This window comes from Eucalyptus grandis, chromosome 2 (genome assembly GCF_016545825.1).
Source record: "Eucalyptus grandis isolate ANBG69807.140 chromosome 2, ASM1654582v1, whole genome shotgun sequence".
NCBI classification, from domain to species: domain Eukaryota; kingdom Viridiplantae; phylum Streptophyta; class Magnoliopsida; order Myrtales; family Myrtaceae; genus Eucalyptus; species Eucalyptus grandis.
In genome coordinates this window covers 29,542,247-29,562,328 of record NC_052613.1, presented here as the reverse complement: position 1 = coordinate 29,562,328, position 20,082 = coordinate 29,542,247, and the positions used below count along the sequence as shown (strand labels likewise).

Genomic DNA, 20,082 nt, shown 5'->3' with positions numbered 1-20,082 from the left:
GCAAATCTGGACTATTTCACATGTGTAATTTTTTCTAAAAATGGACATTTGCCTTCATTCTAAAAACTCGAAAGTCAACATGGATATAGATGCAATCAGTCAGCCTTAGGATCAGTCTCCTACATTTCTCTCCCTCTGAAGAAAAGTCATCGATGTACATTGTAAAGATAGAAAAAGGAAAAAATTTTAGGCACCAAGCTTATGTAAAACCCAACTGGTCAGCTTGTTGCTCTGCCTCTTACAACTATTCCTTCGAACAGCATAACATGACGATGATAAGTGAATGCAATAAAAAAATAATAATAAAAGAAAAATAAAAGAAGAAAAGGAAAGAAAAGGAAAGAAAATGAAGAAAGTATAGTAAAATAGAGTTCATGATCATGTCAAGAGAAGAATCATACCTTTACGTCATCCTTAGCAACAGTAGAGTTGGCACTCTTATCCATTTTAGTTTCAAAATCAAAGTGACCTCCAGCATCATGAGCATCGGCATCAACATCTTCATTCTTAGTCTGAGAGAGAGATGTGCACTTCATTTTTCCCCAGTCATAGATTTGCACGGTTAAAACCATCCAAATAAATAACAATAGGAATCTTGAAAGAGTAGGTATAAACGGCTTACATCTGAATCTACTGGCTCATTGGCTTACTGGAAAGGATATAAATCGAAGTGAGGAACAAACCAATGTGACTACAACATCTCTCTCTCTCTCTCTCAATCGTGCCTGTGAATAGGTACATTACAGGTATTGTCAAGGACCCCAAGCTATCCAGGAGAAAATATGCAAGCATGCAATACCCAGCATCACAAGCATAACTTTCAGAGATATGATTACTGATTTCCTGTCAACTCACCAATTTTAGGATATATTCACGTCCTTGTTTGTCAAAAAAATATGTTAGACAATTTGGATAGCAATAATAATGAAGCAATTTAATCGAGGTTGGGACACCTGGAGTGCCATAACTTGGCACAGAGGGACACTTAAAAGCCATAACTTTGAAATGGTACACTTAAGTGCCAATATCGGAGTAAAATGGAACACTTAAGTGCCAATCCAGCCAAAAACCGGCCAAAATGCAGACGTGGCATTTTCCGACGACATGCTTAACCGATGTGGCAATTTAAAAAAAAAAAAAAAAAAAAAACACACGTGGAGGAGGAAAACGATGTCGCCCCATCCACTTTGTGCATTTGGCCAAACTAAACGATGTCGTTTTTCCTTAGTGCTAAATGACGTCGTTTTGCTTATTTGGATTTTAAGTTCACACCAGGTCTGACGTCCTCTCCATTGCCGTTCACAGGTCGCCGTTCGCAGGTCGTCACTCACTGTCGTTGCTCGCCATCATCGATTTGGTCAGGTTTTTTCTCTTCTTCCTCTCCCATGTGGTGAAATTAGGGCTCCGACTCGTTTATTAGGGCTCCGACTTGAAATTTGGGAGTCGGCTGGGAAAGCTCAAGCTTGGTGTGAGATTTATGGCTCAGATGCCATGCTACAATCCTATTAGGGGTTCAAATTGACAATTTAGGAGCGGCCTTGAAATGTAGGCTCGGTGTAGGGCTTGGCGGGGGGGAAATTAGGGCTCGATGTAGGGCTCGACGTCGCCTCATCCACTGTGATGTGTGATTCATTCAGGGTGTTGAATTGTGATTTGCGAAAGTAATTTGTAGTGGTCGGATGTGAAATGTGCGATGGTGATTGGTGATTGTTAGGATTCGGAGTATTGGACTTTGGACATGTTCGAATCGAAGGTTGTGGGGATGGGGACTTTTGGGTATTTTTTTAATAAATTGCATTGTTGATGACCCATGCTGAGGAATTTCTCCATATTTTAAAGGAATGCAAGGCATAATCAAAGTAGTTGTCGGGTCCCATCTCTATTTGTCCTTGTCCTGATGCCTCTTTTCAGCTGCAGCTGTCGTCTGACCTATGCATCTTCCATCTCTCTTTCTTCTTTTCTTTAATAAAGAGTGTAGGGACCTCCACTTGCAATTGCCTGTCCTTTGTGAATGTGGTCCCAAAAGTTAATTGTATATTTGTCATCTTTGTTGTAGAAATGGCGCATGATAAAGACTATGTTGATGTTATCGTTTACTACAGTGGGGATTTTGTGATTAGGGAGGATGAGTGGGAGTATGAGGGGGGAATGAGGGTACTATCTTTGTAGATATAAAGAAGGCATCTTGTATTGGATTTGTTAGAGATATAGTGACATTTTTGCCTTGTAGAGTACAAAAGTTACTTGTCTTGTGTTCCAGGAAAGGCTTGAGAGATGGTTTGAGAGTTTTGGAAGATGATAATGGTTTTAGGGATGTCTTATATCATTATCTTCATGGCGAAGAGGCGAAAGTATTTATTTAAAACAATAGTGATAGTGAGGACGAAGATGATGACAAAGATAACACCCAGTAGGAGAAGGAGGAGATGGTATTCAAGCTAGTACTGAGGTTAGGGATGAAGTAGGGCATGATGGACAGGATGGGGAGGAGAGGGGCGCAGATGCTGTTCACCAGAGCGATTGTGACATAGGTGATGTCACCATCACTAAATTAGATTGGGAAGTAGCTGAATTCAGTGACGGTGACGATGACGATGACGATGAAGGGTTGGCTGCTGAAGCTGAAAATTTATTAATCTTAAGTGACGCCGACGATGAGGAGCTTACACAATCAAGGAAAAAACAAAGGGACTTTTTGTTAGATAGATTTGCAACTTTGCATGTAGCTGATGAAGTTCCAAATAGAGACGAAGGCCCTGCAAATGTTGGTGTTGCTGGCCAGGTCCTAGAGAGAGATTATGAAGAAAGCATCGACACCGCAACCGGAAGACAAAGTTGAAGAAGATCAACGAGCTATGCGTAGAAGGAAAAGTAAGCTTCCTTCCTATGATCCATTCATTGTCTCTCCTACTTTGTCGGTAGGTATGAAATTCCATGATGCGATACAATTTAGGGAAGCTATACTGAAGAACTCCATTGCTGCACAAAGAAATATTGATTTAATTAGAAATACCAAGAAATTTGTAAGAGCTAGGTATTCGCAGCAAAACTGTCCATGGAAGATTTATGGTGCGTTTGTTAAGAAGAGTGGGTCTTTCCAGATTAGAGCCTACCAAAAGGAACACACTTGTTCCATTAATTTTCAAAACAAAAGGGTAACAAGTGCATGGTTGTCCAAGCACTTCTTCGGTCTGATCAAGCTGATGCTAGAGATGAAAATTTCTAACTTTAGGATGCTGGTGAAGGAGCGTGTAGGCATTAATGTATCTAGGAATCAGTGCAAAAGAGCAAAGCAAAAGATGATAAAGATACTTATTGGTCAATGCTAAGGAATATGGGCAGGTATGAGAGTATGCTTGGGAGTGTAGGCTGCAAAACCCTACAAGTAGAGTGTATGTAGAGGTGGTTGAGAGACCGCTTCCTAATCATGGGACCAAGTTCGATAAGTTCTATGTGTTCTTTGATGCATGCAGACGAGGATTTTTAGCTGGTTGTAGATGGATTATAGGATTGGACGGCTGTTTCTTGAAGGGCTTGTGCAAGGGAGAATTGTTGGTAGCTATTGGAAGAGATGCGAATAACCAAATGTTCCCACTAGCTTAGGCTATTGTAAAGATTGAGAACAAGGACAATTGGTCCTAGTTCTTGAAAAATCTGATGGCTGACTTGGAGATAACAAACGGGGAAGGGTGGGCATTCATGAGCGACCAACAAAAGGTAATGCTTGCTTTTTGAAAAATTTAGTCAATAGTTTGCTTTGTAATATGAACATGTAATTTGCTCTAGTATTTCTTAACTTTGAATTATTGCAGGGATTGGTTCCGACAGTAGCCGAGTTGTTGCCCCATGCTGAACATCGAATGTGTGCGCGGCACATATACGGAAATTGGGTAAAGACCTACAAAGGGGATAAGCTACAATTGCAATTTTGGCAATTAGCAAAGAGTGCAAACATGGCTGACTTTAGAATAGCCAAAAAAGGATTGCTTCAGTTGACAAAGGAAGGTTATGCTACCCTATTTCAACTAGAACTGAAGCATTGGTGCAGGGCATTCTTCAGTGAGGAGTTCAAGTGCGATAACATCAACAACAACATTTGTGAAGTATTTAATTCAAAGATAATATATGCCAGATGCAAACCAATCATCTCAATACTTGAAGATATACGAGTTGCGGTTATGACTCGGCTGCAAAAACAAAGAGATGAGGCTATAAAGTGGACAAGACAATATGGTTCTAGGATTGCCAAGAAATTGGATGAGAACTTGGCTGCAAGTAGGCATTGTCATCCCATTTGGAATGGAGATGACGGATATGAGATAATGAAGGACGCTGATAAGTATGTTGTCAATCTAGGAAGTATGAAGTGTTCATGTAGAACATGGCAAGTAAGTGGAATTCCATGTGCACATGCCATATGTGACATCCAGTTGAAGGGCGACAATACATATGATTACATCGATGATTGGTATCATAAATCAAAATATCTTGTTTCCTATCAATTTATGATGCAGCCAATTAGAAGTAGCAAGTTTTGGGAGCCCACGGATCATGAAGCACCTCAACCTTTGCCACTGAAGAAGAAAATTGGAAGGACAAAACGAAGACGAAGAATGGCGGAGGGAGAGGTCTCGGGTCAACAAAGAATGAGCAGGAATGGTGCAAAGATAACGTGCTCTTATTGTCGCCTAGCAAGCCACAATATTAAAGGTTGTCAATTGAGGAAGCAACAACAACTGTTGAGGCAAGGTGAAGGGTCTAATGAAGAGACAGTTGGAGAAATGCACACAGCAGGGCCAAGTGAGTCGACTGTTCTTCAGTCAACAAGTAGAAGCCCGGTAAGTCATGAAATTTATTTTATGTTTATGTTGCTTTGTATAAAAATGTACATAATATCCTATTTGGTCTTGTATGTAATGTGTCTGTTAGGTCACAAGAAGAACCTCAGTAAGTCATGAAACTAAACAGCCTGTTCGAAGAAGGCAAGGTAGAAGACAGCTAGGTGAAGGATTGGCCCAAGCAGCATCATGGCCAGCTGAAAGATTGACCCAAGCAGCATCACGACTAGTTGAATGATTAGCCCAAGCAGCATCACGGCCAGTGCAGTCGACTGTTCTTCAGCAGCAAAAGAAATACCCAGTGGTAAATTCAACTATTTGCATTCGGCTTTTCATTTTCTTTATATTATTATATGTCTCGATATTATATTTATGGTATCTTTTGGCCTCTTTCTCAAGTTCGAAGAAAGTAAGTTGGAACTCAACTGCCAACTGAAGGGTCATCGCAAGAGCCACCTCAAGGATCATCATAAGGGCCACCAGAAGAATCACTGCAAGGGGCACCACAAGTACCACCACTAGTACCACCAGAAGACTCAACAGAAAGAGGTGTCACTGAAGTTGAAGGGCTACATAGACGGACAACTAGAACAAGGCCAGGTGAAGGGGCAGCTACACAAAGGCCATCTAGAAGACGCCCAGCTGAAGAATTGGTCGAAGAAGCCCCGATTGTAGCTGAAGGGCCCAAGAAAGCATGAAAAAGAGCCAACAAATCACAAGTTCCTGAAAGTGACACCCCTATTCAAACAAGAGGGGCACTTGGGAAGAGGTTAAGACAATATGGCTATGGCCTTTATACAGATGAGCGTACTGGAACAGTTATTCTCAATGTAAGTTTTATTGGCTGCATTTAATTTAATTTATGCTGTAGACTTCTGCTAACAATTTATTGTTTTTTTTGTAACCTGGGAGAAGTTCAGAGGTTCTTATCTCAAGCCCAACTCAAGAATCAACGGCTGCACCAACAAAAAGAAAACATCAACTGTGCCAACAAGAAAGAAGAGAAAGAACCCAGCTCCAACTCCAGCTCCTTTTGAATCAATTCGGTCTAGGACATTTGCAGCTCCATCTGAGTCAGTGGATACTAAGAAGGTTGAAGAAGAAGTTGCACGTCTAGTTAGAAAGAGTGCAAGAATTATGAATCAAGTGAAAGGCCCATCGAAAGGAGCACGAACAAGGGGTGTCGTGCATATTGATTGATGAGATGAGATGTGATGGGATTTGTGGAGCTTAGAAGTCAAAACAGTTATGTAAACGTTGATGTTGTCAAACTTACTATGGATTGTTATCTTTTTTTTTTCTTTAGTTTGTCATTCATTGATGTTGTCAGACTTAATTTCAATATCAATGAAATGATCTTGCGCTGCTTGTCAATTTATGTTGTTGTTGTTTGTCATAGATTCTGCTTTTACTTGCTGCTGTTGTTGTTGGTGTTCTGAGGTGATAGCTGGAGTGCTGGTGTATCTGGTGGTGGTGCATGGTGATGTTTGGTGGTAGTGAGTTTGTTGTTAGGGTGCTAATGTGGTGGCTGGGGTGCTGGTGTGGCTGGTGATGATGCCTGGTGATTATGGGTTTGTGGTGGGGGTTATAGGCTTAAGCAACTACACCTACACATGGTACAAGTGTGCAGTTTGCACATCTTACACATGTGTACTGGTGCAAGCTAGTGCAAGGCTTAGCTTACCTTGTGCAGTGACACCACCAGCATGGTGGTGGCTGGAGTGCCTAGTGTGTAGTGTGGCTAGTGGTGATGGTTGGTGGTGCAGCCGATGGTGGTGGCTGGCGCAATTTTTAGAGAAAACCCACACAAAAAATTGGCACTTAACTGGTCATATTCTAAAAAACTTGGCACTTAACTATTCACTTTTAATTACAAGTGACACTTAACCGATCACTTTAATAATAACTTGACACTTAAGTGATCATTTTTTCATCGCGACTAGCACTTAAGTGATTACTAAATACAACTTATGGCACTCGGGTAATCACTCATGTTTGTCTTGTGTATATGTTGGTCTGCATCAAAACAGAGAAGATGATTCTGCATCAAAATAGAGAAGATGATAGTAATTTAACTTATGGCAACTCCATATGATAGCACAAACAACAACAAAGCCACAATGATCTTGTGGAACAACACAAATTTCTTCGCATCTTTCAAAAAGAAAAAAACCTACGTTTAATCCAGAACAATATCATTTTTAACTATGGCAGTCGGAGAAACTTTTTCTCATTTTCAAGTACTTTACATTTCATCATAAAGTACAATAGACGACAAAAGAACACCATAATAAACGCTTGGTAACACTTTCGTTCAATTTTCATCATTGAAACTTCATTCTTGAAAGGTTTAGTTAAAGATGCTTGAGCGTGCATTGAGACTTCATTCTTGAAAAGTTTAACTGAAGACGCTTGAGCTTGCATTGAGTCAACATCGTCCAAGTCGTCCACGAACACAGATGGAGATTGCTGTCTTTTATGAAGTAGATCCAATATCACCTATGTGACTCGGTCAAAGAACTTCGCATCGATCCATTTGAAGTATTTGCACTTCGACGTTTCTTTATATCGGGCGCATCCATAAAATCTTCTCCTAGGATTGATTTGAGTCCACGATGTTCTTCTTGGACTCGGTAACCCACAAAAACAGAAACGCTGGCCTTCTCCTTCACTTCGGTGAGAGGAAATTGAGGCGCTGCTACGAGTCCTGCTCTCAATTTCCAAGATTTGACGAAAGAATTTTGGGCAAATGAAAATTAGGGTTTGAGACTTGGATTCGAGCACTTCAATGGGGATTTTGGCCGATTTAGGGTTTTAGATTTTGGGCATTTGGGGAGACGACGTCATTTTTGGAAGATTTGGGGCTTTTATTATGCAGACGACGTCGTTTCAGGTGAGTTAGAGCCGACTCAGCTCTCCAGCGAGCCATGTAGGCAAAAAAAAAAAAAAATATTGCCACGTAGGATTTCCGGCAAGGGTCGCCGGAGGTGGCACTTAAGTGTCCCACTAGAAAAGAAAGTGGCCCTTAAGTGTACCGTTTTGAAGTTATGGCACTTAAGTTTCCTCCCGTGCCAAGTTATGGCACTTGGGTTGTTCTTTTGCCCAATTTAATCTTAAAACTTCTATGCTTCTTTCCATTTCCAAAAAAATATCAGTTAAAGCAGCTCTTGGTTACCTCTTCCTCTCTTTTATTCTCAGTGTCGTCAAACGCTGCCTTCTCAGCCAGCAAAGAAAAGGCCATAAATAGTCTATACCTTTACTAAATTCAGAAGTAAAACCTAAAAGGAGCAAAACCACTTACATCCTTGTTCATGCCCCATGTTTCTTCAGCAAGCTTCCTGGCATACTCAGGATCATCACAGACCAAGACATTATTGAATAAGGTTCCAGATTTGACTTGACAAGGGTAAACCGAATTTCGAGCTCCTGGTACACTGTTATCAAATATAACAGGATCAGTTACAGATAAATTACCTGCCACAGTTCATTCGAACATACTTAAGATGGGGAAGCCATAGAGCTCTGGTTCATCTTTGAAGTCTATAAAAGTGCAAAGGATAGACTTCAAAGAATTTTATAATAACAGCAAACAAGAGAAGAATAAGATTGATGTACATCTAAGTTTAAGAAAAGAACTAGTGATTAAGAATCTGGTTTGCTGATTATTGGTGCCTTCCACTTTCCCTTGTAGTTGGGATTCTTAATTTTCTGCAGAACATGCATGATCAAGAGAATCCCTTAATGCGGTCCGAAACTCGGACTCAAAAGAACGTCACATACCTTTGGCTTCCATGGACCCTTGTATTCAGGGTTGGCAATGGTGGGGGCAGTTCACTCGCCATCCACCTCATTGTCCCAGTCTTCAGGCTGAAATCATAATCTTGACTAGTAAGTACCTAGTGTAGATCAACCTCATGAAAGATGGTAGAAAATCAACTTCAAATCAGACTCATGTTCAGCAGGGTTACCTTCTTGGCATCGGGATCTGGTATCTTTTTTGGGATGTCATCACGCCCGGCAGTCACATGAACAATGTCATTTTAAAAGAATTACAGGGAATATTGCATTTGAAAGGTTAGCAGTGGTAAGGGATGAATACCTATGGCTTCTTATCTGGAATGTGCTGTCTTTCCAGTCTTCAGGCTGAGATAGGTCATTATCTAGACTTATAGCTCAGAGAAAACTGATCGGAACATTCAGTAAATAGATTACCTTCTTCGGCTTTGGCAGGAGAAGATCCCAGTCAGAGTACAAGCTACCAGATTTATTCTCAGCGTTTTCAATCAAGATAGGTCCTATTTTATCAGGTGATTAATCCATTATAAGGCAGAATAGCATGGACTTTCTTGAAACTGTAGCTACAGTCATTTGGTCCACACATGACGCTGCATTGAACAACATAACAACCCAATAAATAAATGCGAAGCAATGGATATTCAATAATCTGAACAGCAAGAAATTCAACAAATGAAAGACAAAAAGATCATGTAATCTACGACCACCCCATTCGGTGGCTGCGTTGGTATGCGCTCAAACCCTCTTCACGGTAGGGCGAGAGTTCGAACCTCCAGGTTCACATACTGCGCATTCATTAGTGGACTTAAGTGCAGCGTCATGGTGATGGGTCTTGTACTCACTCCAAGTTTACATTGCCGGCTGCCGGCTATACGGCGGTTCCTCTGGATGTCAAAAAAAAAAAAAAAAGATCATGTAATCTACGGGAGTGCAAAACCTATATGGGGTTTTGCCAAAAAACTCTTTCGATCAACTTCCTCGCTGAGTAAAAAAAAAAAAAAGATCATGTAATCTACGGGAGTGCAAAACCTATATGGGGTTTTGCCAAAAAAACTCTTTCTGATCAACTTCCCCACTGAGTAGCCTCATGTGCCCACCCGAGTTATGTTTTTGTTCCTGTTTTACAAAAAATTGGAAGACTAGAGTCTTGTCCTTGTTACTTAATTCAGGGACGTGAGCTGATATAGCATAGAATGTATACTCTTGACTAAGCGACGAAGTGTGGTGTTTAGAGGAAGTAGCCGAAGATGGCGCCCTACAGAATTGCTTGACTTTGAGAGGAATCAATACTGTTCAAGATTTCCTCCAGCTGTATGAAGCCAATGTGTCCTTTCTAAGAAAGGTAGTGCCATCCCTGTCCCGTTCCCCACACGGGGCAAGGCGGCTCGCTTGGCTGTTCTTTGAAAGGGCGGCAGAGAGTAAGATAGAGAGAGACAGTGCATTAACACAGTGCCAAAAATTTTGTTTTAATTCCCACTAGTATCCGTGTATTAAAACAGAGAGGGAGGTACACTCAAGTCAAGGCTCAGCAAGCCAAACTAACATTGTCCTTAACATCGTCCGTAGCGAGCCAAATCGACGAGAACCAACGCCCAGAGCTTAACGGATAATTAGCGAAGTACACTCAAGTCATCGCCCTAACGTCAAACCAGAAACTGAATGCACCGCCAAAAACCCGAGGGTCGTTTGAGGAACTAAAGAATCGACCAATCAGGATGAGTTCAAAGAGAGTAGCCTGGTTGACTTCGACGAACTCAGGCGACCCAGGCCTTGAGGTCGTCCTCGATGGTGCTATCGTTGGACTTGGTGGACGCGACAAGCTTCTTGCAATACTTGATTGACATTGATCGACATTGAAGTACGATTGCAATCTGAGGAACCACTGTCACCACCACGAATGCACACCAATAGGAGAGGCAAGGACACAATGCGGTCGATGAGGAAGATCACCCTTGGGAGCTCTAGCAATGATCCATTTGAGGTCAACGAGGTTGTGGCCGATGAGTCGCAAACGATCAAGCACATATGCTCCCCCTCTTTATTCACAATTGTGGCTGATGTTTTATCCCATACCAATGCTCTGTAGGAGGGATGCCTTCTGGGAATTAAGCTAAAAAATGAGAGCCCTGAGCCCCGCTTCTCTTTACATATGACTCCCTATTCTTTCTTGTTGCTAACCCTGTTTGAACTGCAGACGTTCGAAAAAGATTCTTGATTGTATTGTACTACTCAAGCCAGAGGATTATGTTGCAAAAATCCTGTATATGCTTCAGTCCTAACACTAGTGCAGAGTTGAGAACAGGGGTAAGCACAGTCCAGGAATCAATGCTACTCAGCACCCTGATAACCATTTGGGTCTACCTATACTATGGGGTAGCTCTAAACATGAAGCACTTGACTTAGTTAAGGATAGTCTTTGAAAAGAATGCCAAGCTGGAAAACTGAATTATTGTCACAAGCTGGTAGGGGATTATGGTAAAACCAGTGGCTTATGCAGTACCAACTTATTCCGTTGTCATATTTCAGGTTTCCAAAGATGTGGCATGAGGACGTTTATGCAGCTATAGGCAATTATTGGTGGGGTCAGCAGAATAATGAAGGGAATGTGCATTGGAAGAATAGGGAAAGCTTAACTAAAGCAACGTTAGAATGAGGCTTGGGTTTTAGAAGTTTATCAGAGTTTAACATAACCCTCCTTGCTAAGCTTGCTTGGAGAATCCAAAGCAACCCCTCATAATTCTGGGTGCAAATATTTCAAGCGCTCTACTTTCCCCTTTATAGCTTCATGGAAGTTAGAAGAGGTGGCAGAATGTCTTGGGGATGGAGTAGAGTTTTGGAGGGAGAGGTCTGATTAAGGAAGGTGGGTTGTGATAAATTGCTGATGGGAAGTCAATCAAAGTTCGGGAGGATAAGTTTGTGAAGTAGAGTTGAGACTTGATGCTGCATCCTCTAATCTGACTCAGGTGAAAAAGTAATTAAGAATGGAATCTCTAATTGGTGCGAGATACTAGGATTTCGGAGCTTGACCCCCATTAAAGACAGTATATGGTAGGAGGAGCAGTGATCGGTGTTGAGAAATCACATAAGGTGGAGAAGTTCGATGACCAATGATTTGGCCCTGGAACGGGAGTGGTGGTTCTCCAAGTAAAGTCTCTACGGCTTTACCATGCAGAAAAGAAAGAAACATCTAAGCCTAGACCCTCAAGCTCTCATACCATTGATGGTATAGTTTGGAAATTAGTACGGGGTGTTGGCTCTCCTCCCACAATAAGAGACTTCCATTGGCAACTTTGCTTGAATGTTAAGCCGGCTGCTGCTAATCTGTGCAAACGAAAAGAATAAAGTTTCTCTTGCTTGTACGTTCTGTTTTGAGATTATATCTGTTGAGCATTTAATACTCAATTGCTTAAATTTGAAAATCCAAAAAACAAAGTGATTCAGATAGTCAGGCAACTCATCATTTGTTTAAATTTGAAAAAAGAAAAAAAGAAGATCAAACTTTTAAATGAAATGTCAACGCAACTCATTTCAGATACAAAATGGTGTTACTATACAAAGTTGTCTCCAAGTAAAATTTAGAAGAAGATAATTATTTCTCATAGAAGAGTGGATGGTAAGCGAGATGGACACTTTCTAGAGTTTCACCTTGAAGAGTGATAATCTGATCATTGACACCTCTCCTTCATGGATGGGCTTGTTTTCTAATTTGAAGGTGCTTGTTTTGCGTGCCAGTAGATTTCATGGAGCCATAAAAGAGCCGGAAGCTCATTACCAATTTCCCACATATCTTCAGTAGGACATCGTTAGTAACTCTTAATGTTCATAGCAATTTCTCTAGACTTTTCTTTACAAATCAACTTACCTTTGTCAACTTAGTGGTGAGAATACATAAGATTTTATGTCTTGGACATATTACATCCATTGTGAGTGTTAGATAGGCTATGGTATTATTGAATTCATTTGTGCCATTTGATACACAAGTTTTCGCTTGAGGTCTTCTCATTCATTTAAGAAAATTTGATATCAAATTCAATAGATTTTGACCCCTCAAACAAAAATATTGATCTTGCATGGTGTCGGGATTTTCGCCCCGATCTGTACGGTCGAAGGTTTTCGCGAAAAATCAAGCAAAAAACACCAAATTGATCGGGAAAAACGTGAACTAGGGCTCTGATACCAATGTTGGGAATAACGGATCCCCGAAAACCGGATTCGACACTAAATCGAACCCCTAAATCAATGCGGAAGTGAAGCCCGGGAAAACCACGTATCACCGATCGTAAAGCACACCACGGATTCGAGCGTACCTTGTTAGCCACAGATTAAACACCAATGCCGAAGATCGAGGAAGAAATTCTGATCCCGTGCGATCCGATGACGTCGATTGGCCTTAAAGGGAAGACGGCGTCGCCTTGAGCGTTCGTTTTCTTCTTGGAGGGAGAGGGAGAGGGAAAAAGACGTACGTTCTTTTTGCACCAAGAGGTGTCTTCCCTCTCTCTCTCCTCCCTTTTATACCTTCCCCTTCCACGGGCCATATTCCCGTGGGTCGGGCTTTCTGGGCCCAGCATGGGCGGACGGGCCTTAAGCCCATCACCAATTAAATCCATCATCTCCCACTCGCACATGGTGGTCCAAAAACCAACATGGGCGGACAGGCCCTACGCAGCCCCATCAAAGAAAAAATCCATCATAGACTCTCACTTAACATGATGGGCCGAACAGAATCCTCTTTTCCTCTCTTCAACATTCATACCGGTGAATAATCCGTGCGACCAGCATACTTTGAGAGCTCGTTGCCATACATCTGTTAGGAATATATAGTAGCTCATAATGGGCATCACACTCCGAGTAGATTTAGTATGCAGTACCCTAGATCGATCGATCACATTTATATCTCTCTTGATCTCTTTTAAACAATGATATATACATTGTATTCACAATTATGATTATCACAAAGACAGTCATAATTGGTTAACCTATGAATACAAAACTACAATGTGATTCTCCAAAATCGATCTTCCTCTTTCCTTCAAACTCTCAATTTCAGTTCAGCTTGCTTTTCTAGAAATGCCCCATTAGATCGAATCAAACTCATGACCATTGGCAACATCCTAAGATAGCAAACACTAAATAGAAATCTTGAGAATAAGTAAGAGTCATAAGGGGACTAAAAATTGAGGAACTATTTTCCTCAAGAGTCTCACACGACATAAAAGTTGAGATCAAACTTTTGTCACTCTTATTGGTCGTCTCATGCATACGTAGTATGAAATACGTATTACGGTATTAACTCCTTTCCCATGGAGCGTATGTCTACACCTTTCAATACCGTACAGATGATAGTTCAGACATACCCAATGTCTAACTTGAGTTCACGTATCTACTCATTCACAAAATTCATCAGAACTCACATCTGGCATCATAGACAGATAAAGTAAAATATGTGGGGTATTTTACTTTCGGACATAGCAAGTATTATGTCCTCAATTTAACACCCAGTTAAGGCGACATACGTGTTTTAAGCTTGAGCTCTCGATTATCACCTAGATAATAAGCTTAAAAACAGTCTCATCTCTATTTATCACACAGTAAATAGAGGCGATTACCCGTGTGAGTGGGCTAATCTTATATCTGTCCGACATACTTCCTCAACTTAAAATAATGCACTGAGCATTAAGATGCATAAAGATCAAACAAAGATTCATAGGCATTATGATGAAAACACAAATTCATCAAATCGTGAACACTTAGGGAAATTAAAAAAATTCAGTACATCAGCCTCTACGCAATCCTAGAGATTTCATATAGCCACAAAACACATATCTAGGTATTGGCTTTGTCATAGGATCTGCTACCATGCTATGCGTAGTATGTACTCTAAGTTCACATATTTTCGTGCAATCATATCATTGACAAAAGTATACTTGGTATCTATGTGTTTGGTCTTGCCATGATATTTTGGATCTTTGGTGTACGCTTTTGCTGCTTGGCTATCACAGTTAACCAACAATGAATCTGCAGCACTTCCAATAACACCTAAATGATCCAAAAATCTCTTAAGCCAAACATCTTCTTATACTCGCGATAATGCCACGAACTCGGTTTCCATCATGGACAAGGCTATACACTTTTGTTTCTTACTGCTCCAACACATGGTGCCATTATTCGGTAAGAGAACAAACCCAGAGGTAGATTTCCTTTCATTTAAATCTTCTCCTCAATCATCATTAGTATAGCTTCAGAGTCGCAGATCCTTTTCTTAATGACTCAGCGTATAATCAGCAGTCCCTTTAGATACCTTAGTATTCTTTTAACGGCTTTCCAACGTGCTTGACCTGGATTGGATTGGTACCTGCTCACCATTCCAACTACATAACATATGTCAGGTCTTGTACACATCATAGCATACATCAAGCTCCCAACAAAGCACTAGCATAAGGAACATGTTTCATTTGTTCCTTCTCTTGTGGAGTCCTTGGACACAGTCTATGGCTCAATCCTTCACATTTTGCAATAGGAGTGTTTATGGGTTTACAATCCCATATCATTCATCTCAAAATTGGAAGACAACCAATTTTTGACAGTATTAACAAACTCCATATTGTTTCCGGCAATTAGTATATCATCAACATATAATGATATGATCACAAATTGATCCTTGGATCTTTTGATATATACACAATAATCATCATCTATCATTGTAAAGTCATATGCCATTATGGCATTATAAAAAAGTATATATCATTGTCTTGACGACTGCTAAAGGCCGTATATCGATTCCAAAAGTCAACATACCTTGTCTTCTTAGCCTTACACTATGAAACCAGCAAGTTGTTCTATATAAATTTCTTCCTCTAATTTTTCATTGAGGAAAGCAGTCATTACATCCATTTGATGTAACTCAAGATCCAGACTAACCACTATTGCCAGAATGATGCAAATCGAGGTAAATCTCACCACGGGGAGAAAATGTATCCTCATAATCAATTCCTTCGTTGATCATACCCCTTCGCCACAAGGCGAGCCTTATGCCTTTCTATCGAGCCATCAGCCTTTTGCTTTATTTTGAGAACCCATTTGTTCCCAATGGCTTTATGTCCTTTTTTAAAATCAACCAGTTCCCAGACTTGGTTTGATTTCATTGACTCCATTTCCTCTTTCATTGCATGTATCCATTTTTCCTTACTAGGGCAACTCAGAGCCTTATTAATATTTCTTGGCTCATCCTCATCTTGTGGAGCAATCATAAAAGTTTCCCCCTTCAATGTCAAAACGTTGACAGGGGATACTTTGGCGACTTGTTCGCTATATGGGAGAATGTACACTTAGCACATCATTCCCCATTATGCTCCCACTCAGATTAGATAATGACGATATCATCTCATCATGTGGTTGTAATTGAGAATGAGTTGAATTCAATTCATCACTTCTCATATAACTCCCACTTGGACGAACTCCACTAATATCATTATCTTGATCCAAGGTTTTAAATAGGAAATAATCTTCTCCTATTTCGCCCCTCTTAGGAAATTCATTCACTAAGAATGTGACATCCCGTGATTCAAATTCAGTTATACTCTCACTTTCCTGCTCACCTATGAACACATACCCTTTGAGTGTTCGGAGTATCTCATTAAAATACTCTTCTTTCCTTTGGGACCCAATTTCCCAAACTTGTGAGAGGACTCATGTGTACAGGCAGAACAACCCCATGGCTTAAGAAAAACTTAAGTCCGGTTTTCTACCCGTCCATAACTCATATGGAGTGGAAGTAACTGATTTGGAAGGCACCCGGTTAAGTACATAGGCAGCAGTTAACAACGCATCACTCCAAAAAGTAATAGGTAAGTTAGCTTGCGCCATCATGGACCTAACCATTTCCAGTAGGGTTCTGTTTCTTCTCTTTGCAACACCATTTTGTTGAGGAGTATATGGAATAGACAACTGTATTTCTATTCCTTTTCATCACATTATTTTCTGAACTCATCAGATAAATATTCTCGACCTCGATCGGATCTCAATACTTTTATTTTCTTGTCTAATTGATTTTCTTCCAAGTTCATAAACCTTTTGAAACAACTAAATGCTTCAAATTTATGATAAATCAAATAGACATATCCGAATCAAGTATAATCATCTATAAAAGTGATGAAATAAATAGCCCCATGCCTTCTTCTCACATTCATTGAACCATAAACATCATAATGGATTAAATGCAGAGGAAATTCAGCTCTTTATCTTTTCCAAATGGTTTCCTTGTCGTTTTCCCTTCTAGGCAATACTTACATATGGACAAATCGACTTTTTCAATATTGCCCAACAAGCCCTCTTTGGCTAGTCTTTTCATATGTTGCTGGCCCATATAACCAAGTCTAGCATGCCACATATTCACATCTTTATCATATGAAGTAGAAGACGTGAAACAAACATTCACATCATTATCATGTGAAGTAGAGAAGACGTGAAACAAGGGAATAACAATTATTGACATCGCCACAGTCAACATTCAGTACAATAAAACCATCTAGAAAGTGACCACAACTATAGTAGTTTGTATCTAAACACAAATCTACACCTCTATTATGGAAGTTCATATAAAAAACAAGTTTAACCAACACCAAAACAGACGTTAAACTTTGACGAATCTCTAGAGCATATGGAACGTCATGTAGGAACAAGATGCGTCCACCACGCATGTTCAATTGGCAGGTGCCAATCCCTTTAACTTCATTTCTGGAGTTATATCCCACATAGATCCACTTAGTTCCAGTCGGTATCGTCGGAATTCCACGAAGGATTCTCTATCCTTCGCTACATGGTCTGTCTTTCCTGAATCTACAGTCCACAAAGGATTGGATTCAGCCAATAATTCAGAACTTGACACATAATCAAAGTTCTCAAATGTACAAGAGGTGTTTACCTTCTTTGGCTCACAACAATCGCGAGCATAGTGACCCTTCTTGTCACAATTGTAACACTTCACCCTTGACATTTTCTTTACTTGAGGACGTTTTCCTCTCTTGTGTTGGTTAACCCTTGATTTCTTGCAATAAGGACTTGATCCTTTGCATGCCCATATATTGAACGAATCAATTCGCTTGCGCTTAGAGCTCAAAGCCCTTTCTGAGCTAGAACCAACATTGCCAATATTTATTTTCGGCTCAAATGCCGTTAGGCGGTCCTCTACTAGCTCAAGGTGGCGCACAGCATCCTCAAGATCTTTCATAACATGGTGAAGAGCTTCTAGTGCTTCTTGCTTTTCCAGCACATATTGAATCTTCATATTCAATATTTCACAATTGTAGCCGTTCATATCAGCAATTACATTCTTAGTTGCTGAAACCATCAGTCTGAACACATCAGACATACATGCACGAATAATTAATGCCTATCATTTATGCATCCCTATTTACATAGACCCATCATATTAATGAATAATCTCAAGTAAGGCTTGAGAATCAAAAGGTCACTACGTTTCCAATCATCCTCCAAAATCCTAACTTAAAACTATCATTAATATGATTGTCATATGTAAAATCAATTCTATGAAGTTACAAAAACTTCTATAACTACCCCTGACTAACTACCCACAAAGAATCGTAAAGCAAATAAAAATCTTAAAGCAAATAGATAACTATATTCAACAGAATAGTCATACTTGCAACATAATACAACTAACATATTACACTAAGCAATATACACAAAGAAAAATATCAACATGAAAAGATATATTTACATCCATAAAACATCTCATAATTAATCTAAGAAATAATCAGGGAATGTCCCTTCTAATCTATCAGTCAAAACATCTGAGAAAACTCAAGGCACATTTGCCAACCAGGGAAAAACTTTTGGAGAGCTTTCATGTCGCCACTAAGGCGCATTTACTCTGCGCCCTGTGGCGCTTAAACTAAGGGTTGAAGTTTTAGTTTTAACTCAATCTTATAGTTTTCTCTTACAAAAGCTTTCACTAGCCTGCTATAATCCGGGACCACGTTGACCTCCCATAACCGATCCAACACTGCTTGCCATTCGGGTAGAAGAGTGTTCATCAAAGCCAGCACGTTCTCAAAATCCGGCATAAGATAACCATTCCAAATGATTTCCTGTATCATCTCATTGATCCTGACCACATGTGATACTAAATCACCGTCATGCCACCGAAAATTAGCTAAATCTGACATTAGCCTTTTCAGTCTTGCATTTCCTCGTCCGTTCTCGGGATTGCGGTATCCGTGCATGACGCATCATAGTTTCGCAACAAATGCGGAACTAAAAATTGATCACTTATAATCCATAATTTTACATAAGGAAAATAAATAATTTTCCATAATTCATGCAACAAATGCATAATAAAAAAATGGATTACATATACCACATAGGCATACATGAAAAAGAAACAAATTCCTTTTTTTTTTTTTTTTTTTTTTTTTTTCGGGTCAACGGTCAATGGTCGGTCAACGGTCAACGGTCGGTCAACGGGTCAACGTTCGGTCAACGGGTCGGGTCAACGGCGGACGTCGGACCGGTCGCGACGGTCGGACCGGTCCGGTCGCGACGGTCGGGCCGCCGGGTCGGACCGTTCGCGCGGACCGCCGCCCGCGCGTGCGGGGGATGACGTCACGCAGACGTCATCCGGCACGTGCTGGGCGCGTGCTTCGGGGTCCGCGAGTCGGTTGGGTCGGGTCGCCGCCGGGTCAGGTTCGCCGGCCGGTGACCGGCCGGCCAACCGTCGTCGCGCGCTGACGTCATCATCCCGACGGTTATCGACCGTTGGTGACGTCATCAGCGGGTGACGTCAGCACGCGTCGGTCCGTGGACCGGCGCGTGCCGGTTAGCCGGCCGGCGGCGAGCACCCGCGCCGGTTCGCCACCGGCACGTGTGCCACACGCGCCTGGCGAGCCAGCGCCTCCGGGCGCGTCGCGCCCACGCGCAGCGCCTTCCGGCGGCTCGTGTGGGCGCGTGCGGCGTCTGGCGGCGGTGCTCGACATACCGCCGGACTCGTCTCGACGCCCCCTTTCTCCCTGTGCCATCATATTTTGATTTTGACATACGAAAACATGTAAAAATGGCCGAAGAGCGCTTGGGTGTCGGGATTTTCGCCCCGATCCGTACGGCCGAAGGTTTTCGCGAAAAATCAAGCAAAAAACACCAAATTGATCGGGAAAAACGTGAACTAGGGCTCTGATACCAATGTTGGGAATAACGGATCCCCAAAAACCGGATTCAACACTAAATCGAACGCCTAAATCAATGTAGAAGATGAAGCCTGGGAAAAACACGTATCACCGATCGTAAAGCACACCACTGATTCGAGCGTTCCTTGTTAGCCACAGATTAAACACCAATGCCGAAGATCGAGGAAGAAATTCGATCCCGTGCGATCCGATGACGTCGATTGGCCTTAAAGGGAAGAAACGGCGTCGCCGTAGCGTTCGTTTTCTTCTTG

General features: G+C 41.2%; 1 pseudogene; it reads right to left on the bottom strand.

Annotated features, from left to right (window-relative positions):
• Positions 1 to 1,327: 1,327 nt before the first annotated feature.
• Positions 1,328 to 10,658, bottom strand: LOC120290623 (annotated as a pseudogene).
• Positions 10,659 to 20,082: the final 9,424 nt, after the last annotated feature.